Here is a 13089-nt window from a genome sequence, read left to right on the forward strand (position 1 = left end):
AATGTACTAGTACTTTCACTTAAAAAATAACAGGTAATCTCCATACACAGAAAAAAACAGAAACTGTACAAAAGGTGTATACTATTAGATATTTTTAGAATGGATGTGATAATAAATGTGGAAACAGAAGATGTGGCTGGTCGCAGTGGCTCTTTAATAAGTAATTTAACTTCGTCGGCGATAGGCTGTAATAGGCCATATGGTCCAACGAAGTTTGGTCCTTTTTGAAGTTGTATATAACCTAATACTTTTCGTTCATTAATGTGAGGAATGCCACAGCTAGAAGAATTGGGACAATAAGTGTTAGAATGTTAATTATAAACATTTTGTTAGGGAGAGGAGTTGAACAGCTAATAAATGTTTAAGTTTTACATAATTACTGGGCTCTGCCACCCTAACAAACCCTGTTCTCAGGCAGGGGGTTTTAATGAATTAAGATTGTATCATTAATTAGTTTTAAGGCACTTTTGTAAAGTAGACCTTATTTCTCTTGTCTTTTCGTACTGGGATAAATATGTAATAGATAGAAACAGACCTGGGTTACTCTGGTGTGAACTCATATCACATAGGACTTTAATTGTTGAACAAACTTAACTTTAATAGGGGTTACACCATTGGGATGTCCTGATCCAACATCGAGGTCCTAAACCCTACTGTCGACATGAACTCCAGAATAGGATTGTGCTATTATCCCTAGCATAACTTGCTCCATTGATCAATTTTTTTGGATCAATAAGTGAAGATATTTTGACTAGTTGGTCTAAGTTTTAATCATTCAGAGGCTTTTTTGTTCTCCGAGGTCATCCCAACCAAAACTGCTAACCCATATAAAAGTTTTGTTATCCCTTGATGGTTTAGTTCCTTTTGGGGGGGGGCGGGCAGTTATTAAAGCTCCATAGGGTCTTTTTATCTTATTTTGTCAATTTCACTGATTAAAAGTAAAAGACAGTAAAACCCTCATGTGGCCATTCATACAAGTCCTTATTCAGAGAACAAATGATTATACTACCTTTGCATGGTCAGGATACCGTGGCCATGTGACAGATGTCACTGGGCAAGCAGTGCCTGTAATATTAGTTACGCTAGAGGTGACTTTTTTTGTAAACAGGCAAGATTTGTATTTGCTGATTTCCTTTTACTCTTTTTAATCTTTCCTTAGGTGCATACCTGTGTCAGGTTAACAGTAATTTTAATAAATAATCTAACATTGACTTAGGTTTATCTGTTGTTAACTACCAGTGATATCTATTACTTATATAAGCTTATGCAAGGACAAATATTTCTTGTTACTCATATTAACATTACTGCTTCTATTAATTGATTAGTCCAGTATTAAACTAGGAGTTGATTTACTTATTGGTGGTATTAAGGTAAATGTGTTGTTGAACTTGAACGCTTCCTTAACTGATGGCTGCTTTTAAGCCAACTATGGTGTTATTTTTACTCTCTAGATAAGGTTGTATCCTGTTTCTAAAAAGCTGCAACTTTTTAGATTAGTATTTAAAAATACGTTAAAATTTATGATTTTTTGAATAGTTTTTAAAGTTGAACTAAGATCCTTTTCCTGGACAACCAGCTATCAACAGGCTCGTTATACCTCTACTTATAAATCTTCTCACAAGTTTGCCACATAGATGAGTTTGTTCTAATAAACTGTACGTAAGTAGCTCGTCTGGCTTTGGGGTATTTAACTTAAGTTCTCTTTGTTAAAAATTTCAGTTAAATCATTATACAAAAGGTACAAGGGGGAAGCTTTACTTTTTATTACTTGTAATGCTTCTTGCCTCATGCCCTTACGATACTTTCTCTATAGTGCCAAAAAGCTTTTAATTTCTCTCTCCTATACTTTAAATATTGGGTGAATGATTTATTCAATCTGCTTATAATAGTTGAATTTGTGGGAGGCTTGGGCTAGATTTAGTTCAAAGTATCCATACACTTTGAAATCTCCTGAGTGTAAACTAGGTGCTTTTGTTTAAGCTATACTTTGATTTATCCAAGCACACTTTCCAGTATGCTTCCCTTGTTACGACTTTATCTCCTCTCATATGTTTGGTACTTGCTAAGAAGTTATAAGAGTTATTAATACTTGAGAAGGGTGATGGGCAGAGTGTGCATGCTTCACGGCCTGACTCAACTAAGCACTCTATTCTTAATTTACTACTAAATTCTCTTTTGGTTTTTAGCTTCATCAAAATTTTTGTATAATAAGAAATATGTTCTTGAAATAGAAAATGTAGCCCATTTTTTCCCATCCCGTAAGTTACACCTTGACCTAATGTTTTTATGTATAATAATTATGCTTACTGTTATTCCTTTTCAGGGTTTGCTGAAGATGGCGGTATACAGACTGAATTAGCAAATGTTGGTGAGGTTTATCGATTATAGAGAGAACACACTCCTCTAGAGGGGAATGAAGCACCATCAAGTCCCTTGAGTTTTAAGCTATTGCTAGTAGTACTCCAGCGAATAATTTTGTTATGATAATTATTTGCATGTAGGGCTAAGCATAGTGGGCTATCTAGTCCCATTTGGGGTCTTAGCTGTCATGTGATCAGTAACTGTTAAAGTCACTTTTGCAGTTCATTTTTAAATAGCTATAGCTTTCTAAGGCTTAGCTAGAACTTAACTTTATTTTTTATTATTCTTTAACACATTTTACACCGATTTTCTATTAATTTGGGTTAATTGTATGACCACAGTGGCTGGCACGAAATTTACCAACCCTAAATAACATAACTTAGTTGAACTTTCATTTATGGCTTAATTTTTATCACTGCTGTTTCCTGTGAGGGCATCGCTAAGCAAAGCATTATGAGCTACTATTTTAGTGTGCTTGATACCTGCTCCTTTTAATCCTTCATGATTTAGAGGATAGTCTGCTTAAGTTATTATGGTAACACTAAAACCTGGTAGAAAACAGAGTACTATACTAATTTTCTTTCTACAAATGTCCATTCATTTTAGAAGAAAAGTAATAGGAGAATCAACTTATCTTCTATTTTAAATCAGTAACACAGGTCAGTCTAATGAGAATATGGATTATGCTTTCCAGGACACGAAAAAAGTGTAAGTCAGTCACTGAGAGCTGGTATCAACTCTTACCTCCCTCTAATTTTCCCCCACTCATCTCTTACTTTGCACTCAATCTACAGACACTTCTCTACCCAGGTAGAGAAGGGGTCGGCTAACTTATTCTGTAAAGGGTCACAAAGTAAATATTTTTGGCTTTCTGGGCCCTAACATCTCTGATGCAACTACCTAACTCTGCCACTATAGCTTGAAAACAGCCATACACAATATGTAAAAAATAAGAGTGGCTGTATTCCAATAAAGCTTTATTCACAGACACTAAAACCTGAATTTCATATAATTTTCATATATCATAAAATAGTATTCTGCTTCCAGGATTTTTTTTCCCCCCAACCATTTAAAAATGTAAACACTATTCTTAGTTCACGGGTCATACAAAAACAGGCAGCAAGCTGGATTTGGTGGTGTGCAGACCCCTGATGGAGAGACTTGCTTGTAAGGCAGACATGCAGTAGGCGACTGGCCCTTCTGTACCTCAGTCAACTGCTTCTTTATCTCTAAACCTAAAACCTGACAGGAAATAATTCTTATTCTACTTTTCAGTCATTTGCAAATCACCTTTCTCTCAAAAAAAGACAAGTTATAATTCTTACTTTCAGGTAGTAACTTTGAAAAATTTCAAGAATTGCTGAAAGAAAATACATCTGGATATCAATTACCTTACCAATAAATAATGTTTCATTCCTCTGAAGAATAAAAAAATCTAAAGATAAATAAAAACTATCAAAGAAGGTAGCCGATCATGTCCTAAATATTTTTATAATACTCTGTCCTATGTGCCTTGCCAGGAGACTGTAAACCTCACTGTACCCAATAATTATGACAGAAAAGGAAGGAAGGAAGCAAGGAAGGAAAGAAGGGAGGGAAGAAGGAAAGGAAAGGGGAGGGGAGGGGAAGGGAGGGGAGGGGAGGAAAAGGAAAAGGAAAAGGAAAAGGAAAGGGAAAACAGAAAAAAGAAAAGAAAAAAAGAGAAGGCATACTTCTGAGCTCAAAATGAAGACTGAACATATCTAGTGAAACTCACCAAGTTGTAAAGATTCATCTAAGAGGAATGCAGAATCTTCCAAAGGCATCTTACACTGTGACAAAATCAGCTTCTAAGTTTCAGCAGCTTTACAGGAAAAACAAAAAACAAAAAACAAAATCTGTAAAACAAGGGCAGCTGTGGAAATAATGTTAATCAAATTCTAAGTAACAATACCGCCAGTATTTTTTCCCATCCACATATACAGCATTAATTGGGGCTTCCTATGTGCCAGGAATAGGGGATGCAGCAATGAACATGTCAGATTCCATCAATTCCTCCAGGAGCTCAGTCTGTAGGCCAACTCCAAATGGGATGAAAGGCTTTAAGAATCATGATGATGTGAAGGGAAAGCATGGCAGAGATACAAACCAGGCTAGTGGGAACTAGTTAGGAAAGGTTTCCTAAAAAAGAGGCAATTAATGCAAGCATGAGTAGGGTCTGACCAAATAAAGCAAGAGGGGAGGGGAGAGAAAGAACAAGTTTCATTAGAAGGGAATGGCATGTTCAAAGGGCCAGATGTAGGAGAGGATATGGCGTTTGTGTGCAAGTAAAAGAAATCTAGTATGGCTGCTCAGAGTAAGAAAAGGGATGAGAAGGTCATTCTCTGAGATGAGATGGGCAAGGGAGGAAAGTAAGAAGTGAAGCAATTTGCCCTGCATCACTCAGTCACACAGGGCTAACAGGCAGAGACCATTTTAAACTCTCACCACTTGACTGCAATATATTAGCCATTCTGAAGCTCTTCCCAGTCCCCTAGCCTCAAGGGTCTTAGAGGTTGACCCCTGGGAAGGAAGGTGAATCAAAGTCCTGTGGAGGATGATCCTTTCAGGGGGCTTTTGCAAAGGCCTGAGGGAAAACTGCCAGCCTCCCTATGAATGGATGAATTGATCAACTGACCATCAGGGGCCCTCCTGCAAAATGATGGGGAAGAAGTCAGTTTCAGCACCATTCTCAGTTACAAATTAATAGTTGCCAAGCATTTTACTATGCGTGAAGTCCAGTTCTAAGTGCTTTACACGTAGTAACTAATTCAATCCTCACAACATCCCTATGAGGTAGGTGCTTTTATAAGCCTTTATTTCCAGTATGGTTTTATGAAATAGCCCAATAATGGTCATTAATTTTTATTAGCAATTAAAATTATCAGAAATGTTAACGATACTTACCACAATATTAAAAGCATTTTAATTACCATTAAATCAGAAAAGTACTATTTTAAAGATTAATTAACAAAAACAAAAGACTTCACAACATTAATTTGGTTATTTCTCTGTTAGAGAAAGAGTTGGAAATTTTGTTTCATGCTCATTCATTCACTTACTATGATAGGTTCTACATATCCAATGATTAGGGGAAAACACACCAAATTCCTGCCATCATGGAGTTTCAGTCATTGAAATACAATTGGCAATTATGTTTTTGTAACATATCCTAAGTTTTTGAATGAATGAAAAATCAACAACCATACAGACAAAATCTGATGCATAGAGGAAAATTAAAACCTGAGGGGAGTGGATTGTGAATAAAAAATATACATACATGTTAAAGAAGGAGGAAGAGAAAGAATAAAAAACTGCTCCACTAAAAAAGGGAACCCTCATGCACTGTTGGTGGGAATGTAAATTGGTGCAGCCATTATGGAAAACAGTATAGAGGTTCCTCCAAAAACTGAAAATAGAACTACAATATGATCCAGCAATTCCACTTCTGGGTATTTATCCAAAGAAAACAAAAACACTAAGTTGAAAAGATGTATGTATCCCTATGTTCACTGCAGCATTATTTACAATACCCAAGATACGGAAGCAACCTAAGTGTCCTTCAATAGATAAACAGATAACAAAGATGTGGTGTATACACAACACACACACACACACACACACACACATCGTACTCTACCATAAAAAAGAATTAAATCCTGCCATTTACAACAACGTGGATGGACCTTGAGGATATCATGCTAAGTGAAATAAGTCAGACAAAAAGAAAAAAAATGATTATGAAGAACCTAGGGGCAGGACAAGAATAAAGACGCAGATGTAGAGAATGGACTTGAGGACACAGGGAGTGGGAAGGGTAAGCTGGGACGAAGTGAGAGAGTAGCACGGACATATATACACTACCAAATGTAAAATAGATAGCTAGTGGGAAGCAGCTGCATGGCACAGGGAGATCAGCTCGGTGCTTTGTGACCACCTACAGGGGTGGGATGGGGAGGGTGGGAGGGAGACGTAGGAGGGAGGAGATGTGTGGATATATGTACACGTATAGCTGATTCACTTTGTTATGGGGCAGAAACTAACACACCATTGTGGAGCAATTATACTCCAATTAAGATGTTAAAAAAATAATAATAATACCAATACTGAATTATTTCACTCATATGTGGAATCCAAAAAACAAGAAAAATAAACAAATGAAACAAAACAGAAACAGACTCAGAGAGCACAAACTGCTGGGAGAAGAGGATGATGGATGAAACAGGTGAAGGGGATTAAGTGGTATAAAACTTCCAGCTATAAACTAAGTCAAGGGGAAGTAATGGGAATACAGTCAGTAATACAGTAACAACTTTGTATAGTGACAGAAGGTAAGTGGACTTGTTCTGATTATTTCATAACATATAAAAATATCTCATCACCATGTTGTATACCTGAAACTAATGTTGTATGTCAAGTATAACTTAATTTAAAAAAAAAATCTGTTCCACTGAGGAACACACTCATGAAGAATGAAAAAAGAGAAAAGAGAGCACAGCAAAGTACCGGTAATCAGCCCACAATGATGAAGGTCCTTAAGGGACTCAAAACAGTTATAACGATAAAAAGCAGATGAATATTACACAGTAGAGGATTCAAGACTATAACCTAGTGAAGAAAGATTACACCTTAATCCAGCAGTCTTCACACTAGGGACCAGATGGTTTTAGGGAATCAATTTCCAAATCCTTCATGTCTATAATTACCAACCAGCTACTAGAACTAATATCAAGGTCAGAGCATCATACTGCTTTCTCCTTTCCTACAGTGTATTTTGTATCTTCCTTCTTCCAGTTCACAAGAGAAAGATGTATCTCTTACACATCTAAAATTCACTACAATGCATTTCCATGTAGAAACATCCAGAACACCAAAGGAATAATTTTAAATATTGATATCAAGGGAGTATCCTCTAATGGAAGTACCATATATCCAAGGAGGTCTTGTTTTTCCCTGTCCCATACACCTCTGTTAAGAACAATACATGACATTAAAAAGCAGATATTCTGGCCTGGCCCCAATGCACTGTTAAAACTTCAGGATGTGAGAATAAAAACAACCTTCTGATTAAGAAGCTCATCTGAGAGAATCCAACGAAAACAGTGATGATAAATATTGAAGACAGCTAGAACTTAGTTCATCCGGGTTACAAGCTTGTGGCCAGACTCCTTACATAATTTATATAGAATTATTTAGAACTCAAGATCTGGGAAGCATCTTAAATTAGAATTCAACATCTGTACTTTCACCATTCTCAGAGAAATGAGAAAGAAATTAGTACATTCTATCAATCACCTGTGTCTTGTGTCTGTGACATGAAGATATTTTACATGATTTCAAAGAGTTGAAAAGATCCCTTACTTCAGTTAACATCATATCTTCAAGTAAACGTAACACATACCAAAGTTAAGTTAGTGTTTTATATTTTCTTGAACACTTATGGAGAAACATTTTTATTAACTTTTATGAAAAGAATACTGCACATAGTAAATCCATATTTTTTAAAAAACTGGGACAAGTCTTTACACTGTCACATTCCATGCATTTCTGCTTGTTTTTCATTCCTATATGGACATATTACATATAGATTAGTTTAGCAGGAATATACTGTAAATCCTACTATAAATGATATACTTAACAAAAGCATAAGTGTTTTGTAAACTTCACACTTATTAGTGACCCAACATCTTTTCTTTTTACTATTAATTTCCACTGAAACCAGTCTCATTCTAACATATACATAATATTCATCTATGGATACATAAATTCCATGAAAAGAAAAGTCCCCTCTGAAAAGATACATTTACAACTAGTAATTGTTTAATAATAAAATCAATAATACATTTATGGTATACTTGTAGTAATTATAATTCCAAAAAAAGTTTTTCTGTTAACACTTAGACCATTATGGTCATAATAAACATTCTGAATTTCAATATCTATTCATATTTTTGATGCCCAGAAGCATTCTTCAAGTATTGAAAGAAAGGAACTGCCAACCCAGAATTCTATATCCAGACAAAATATCCTTCAGGAAAGAGAGGGAGATTAAAATATCCACAAATGACAGAAAACTAAGAGAGTGTGTCATCAGTAGACCTGCCCTAAAAAAAAGGAATGACTATAGGAAGTTCTTCTAACAGAAAGGAAATGATAAAAGAAGGAATATTGGAAAATCAGGAGGGAAAAACTGGAAAGAGGAAGAATATGGGTAAATACAATACCTTTTCCTTCTCCTAAGTCTTCTATATTATTTTTGATGATTTAAGCAGAAATTATTAACACTGTGTGATACGGTTCTCAATATATAGAGAGAAAATTAGAAATGGAGGGGGTGGGTAAAGGGAGTTAACCAGTAGACTATAATAAGTTACCTATACATAAAGTACCTAGAACCACCACAAAAAAGCTATCCAAAGAGATACAATCAAAACATTATAAATAAATCAGGATGGAATCCTAAAGTGTTCAACTAACCCACAGTCTTCTTTTTCGCTCTCCCACTACTACTGAAAAAGGAGCTGAGTTAATGCACAAGATACTCTATCCCCAGGCAAGACAGGAGTGGAACAAGTTTGAGGACATTGATGAGTCACATACTCTAAAGGCAGAATTTTCAAAGCATTTATAATATCAGTTTTGGCATTACTCTCATGCACTGCTGGTGGGAGTAGAAATAGGTGCTGACTTATGGAGGACAATATATCAATATATTAACAAAATTATAAACGTTCCTACACTTTGGTCCAGCAATACAGGGGGTATAACAAGCATTTTTTTAAATGAAACGAAATAGAAAAAAAAGTCAAAGTACAGGACACCTAGTAATGGTTAGGTTATTTCCTGAAACTGTTGTTTCAGGTATGTGTTTATTGAGTATGTGGATACTGGGTCACAACATAAAACATATTTCTTACTATAGGCTGTGGTCAAAGAAGTTTGGAAGCCACTATTTCACCTCAAAAAGGTAGCCTGAAGCATAGGGACAAACGGACACTTTGGAAAGGGAGGGTTCAATGTCTGGATGTGAATAAGTGAAAGGGAAGAAAGACATATAAGGAGACAAAGCAAACCCAAGGTAGTACGTTACCGAGCTACTAACGAGCTAGGCAGAGCCATGAGAAACATGGCCTCTTTGGGGTGAATGCAGAGGAGATGAGGAAGGGAGAGAATTTATCTGACTGGGGCCAAAGAAGAGACAGAAGCAATCCATCAAAGTTTGTCCCCCAGAGTGTGAATTCCTAAAAGGAATTTCTTGCTTTCCTCAATGACAACATTTTCTTTTTTTTTTAACTTTTTATTTTATATTGGAGTATAGTTGATTAACAATGTTGTATTAGTTTCAGGTATACAACAAAGTGACTCAGTTATACATATATATGCATCTATTCTTTTTCAAATTTTTTTCCCAATTAGGTTGTTACAGAATATTGAGCAGAGTTCCTTGTGCTACACAGTAGGTCCTTGTTGGTTATCCATTTTAAATATAGCAGTGTGTACAAGTCAATTCCAAATTCCCCAACTATCCCTCCCCCGCCACTTCCCCCCTGGTAACCATAAGTTCATTCTCTAAGTCTGTGAGTCTGTTCCTATTTTGCAAATAAGTTCATCTGTATAATTTTTTTTAGATTCCACATATAAACAATATCACACAATATTTCTCTTTCTCTGACTTACTTCACTCAGTACAACCATCTCTAGGTCCATCCATGTTGCTGCAAATGTCATTATTTCATTCTTTTTAATGGCTGAGTAAGGTAGCTCTATTTTTAGTTTCTTAAGGAACCGCCATACTGTCCTCCATAGCGGCTGCACCAATTTACATTCCCACCAACAGTGTAGGAGGGCTCCTTTCTCTCCACACAGTCTCCAGCATTTTCTGTTTGTGAATTTTTTGATGATAGCCATTTTGACTGGTATGAGATGATATCTCATTGTAGTTCGGATGTGCATTTCTCTAATAATTAACAATGCTGAACATCTTTTCATGTGCCTCCTGGCCATCTGTATGTCTTCTATGGAGAAATGTCTATTTAGGTCTTCTGCCCATTTTTTGATTGCATTTTTTTTTTTTTTTGATATTGAGCTGCAAAACCTGTTTGTAAACTTTGGAAACTAATCCCTTGTCAGTCATACCATTTGCAAATATTTTCTCCCATTCTGTGGGTTATCTTTTCGTTTTGTTTATGGTTTTCTTCATGGTGCAAAAGCTTTTGAGTTTAATTAGGTCCCATTTGTTTGTTTTTATTTCCATTACTCTGGGAGATGGACCGAAAAAGATATTGCTGTGATTTATGTCAGAGAGTGTTCTGCCTATGTTTTCCTCTAAGAGCTTTATAGTGTCCAGTCTCACATTTAGGTCTTTAATCCATTTTGAGTTTATTTTTGTGTATGGTATTAGAGAATGTTCTAATTTCATTTTTTTTACATGCAGCTGTCCAGTTTTCCCAGCACCATTTATTGAAGAGACTGTCTTGCCTCTATTGTATAGTCTTGCCTTCTCTGTCAGAGATTAAGTGACCAGAGGTGCATGGGTTTATTTCTGGGCTTTCCATCCTGTTCCATTGATCTATATTTCTATTTTTGTGCCAGTACCATACTGTTTTGATGACTATGGCTTTGCAGTATAAACTGTAAAAAATACAAACACATGGAGGCTAAACAATATGCTACTAAACAACCAATGGATTACTGAAGAAATCAAAAAGGAAATCAAAAAATAGCTAGAGACAAATGAAAATGAAAGCACAATGATCCAAAACCTATGCGATGCAGCAAAAGCAGTTCTAAGAGGGAAGTTTATAGCAATACAATCTTACCCCAGGAAACAAGAAAAATCTAAAATAAACAACCTAACTTTACATCTAGAGCAAATAAAGAAAGAACAAGCAAAGCCTAAAGTTAGTAGAAGGAAAGAAATCATACAGAACGGAGCAGAAATAAATGAAACAGAGACAAAGAAAACAATAGCAAAGTTCAATGAAACTAAAAGCTGATTCTTTGAAAAAATAAACAAAATTGATAAACCTTTGGCTAGACTCATTAAGGAAAAAAAGGGAGAGGACTGAAATCAATAAAATTAGAAATGAAAAAGGAGAAGTTACACCTAACACCACAGAAATAAGAAGAATCATAAGAGACTACTACAAGCAACTGTATGCCAATAAAACAAACAACCTGGAAGAAATGACAAATTCTTAGAAGGTACAATCTCCCAAGACTGAACCAGGAAAAAATAGAAAAAATGGACAGACCAATCACAAGTACTGAAACTGTGAGTAAAAACTCCCAACAAACAAAAGTCCAGGACCAGATGGCTTCACGGGTGAATTCTATCAAACATTTACAGAAGAGCTAACACCTATCCTTCTGAAACTGTTCCAAAAAAATTGCAGAGGAAGGAAAATTCTCAAACTTACTCTATGAGGCCACCATCACCCTGATACCAAAACCAGACAAAGACACCACAGAAAAAGGAAATTACAGGCCAATATCACTGATGGACATAGACGCAAGAATCCTCAACAAAGTACTAGCAATCTGAATCCAGCAATACATTAGAAGGATCATACACCATGATCAAGTGGGATTTATACCAGGCAAGCAAGGATTTTTCAATATCCACAAATCAATCAATGTGATACACCACATAAACAAATGGAAGAATAAAAACCATATGATCTCACTAGATGCAGGAAAAACTTTTGACAAAATTCAACACCCATTTATGACAAAAACTCTCCAGAAAGTCGGCATAGGGGGAACATACCTCAACATAATAAAGGCCATATACAACAATGTATACAGCTAACCTCATACCCAATGGCGAAAAGTTAAAAGCATTCCCTCTAAGATCAGAAACAAGACAAGGATGTCCTCTCTTGCCACTTTTATTCAACATAGTTTTGGAAGTCCTAGCTATGGCAATCAAAGAAGAAATAGAAGGAATCCAAACTGGAAAAGAAGAAGTTAAACTGTCACTGTTTGCAGATGACATGATACTGTACATAGAAAATCCTGAAGATGCTACAAAAAAGACTACTAGAGTTCATCAATGAATTTGGTAAAGCTGCAGGTTACAAAATTAATACATAAAAATCTGTTGTATTTCTATACACTAACAACGAAAGATCAGAAAGAGAAATGCAAGAAACAATCCCATTTACCATCACACCAAAAAGAATAAAATACCTACAAATAAACCTACCTAAGGAGACAAAAGACCTGTACTCTGAAAAGTATAAGACGCTGATGAAAGAAATCAAAGGACTCAAACAGATGGAAAGATATACCATGTTCTTGGATTGGAAGAATCAACATTGTCAAAATGATTATACTACCCAAGGCAATCTACAGATTCAATGCAATCCCTATCAAATCAGCAATTTTTCACAGAACTAGAACAAAAAAATTTTTAAATTTTTATGGAGACACAAAAGACCCCAAATAGCCAAGGCAATCTTGAGAAAGAAAAACGAAGCTGGAGGAATCTGGCTCCCTGACTTCAGACTCAATGACACCATTTTCTTTGCTTACTTTTTTAAGGTAAATTTTAAATAATGCATGTGGCTTCATTTGTGGTTCACATTATATTTCTATTGGATAATGCAAGTGTAGAGCCTGGAGTGCTACAATTTCTCTTTGCACTCAGCAGCTGATTTGTCAAAGAGATGTGAAACATCTTCTGCTGTGATTTTTCTTCTCTTTGCC

The 13089-nt window shown here is 35.7% G+C and overlaps 1 protein-coding gene across 18 annotated transcripts in view; it reads right to left on the minus strand.

Moving 5' to 3' along the window:
• The window catches only part of CLOCK (clock circadian regulator), a 140265-nt gene that overhangs the window by 97017 nt on the left and 30159 nt on the right, over positions 1-13089 (minus strand). For 17 of the 18 annotated variants that reach the window (XM_060299371.1, XM_060299369.1, XM_060299364.1 and 14 more), the window contains one exon: positions 4118-4204. The exons of the other annotated variant lie outside the window; for it this stretch is intronic. The gene's annotated coding sequence lies outside the window, so the exon portion shown is untranslated. The remainder of the gene's footprint in view (positions 1-4117; positions 4205-13089) is intronic. 18 annotated transcript variants of the gene reach the window in all.

Source organism: Globicephala melas, chromosome 5 (assembly GCF_963455315.2).
Source record: "Globicephala melas chromosome 5, mGloMel1.2, whole genome shotgun sequence".
NCBI lineage: Eukaryota > Metazoa > Chordata > Mammalia > Artiodactyla > Delphinidae > Globicephala > Globicephala melas.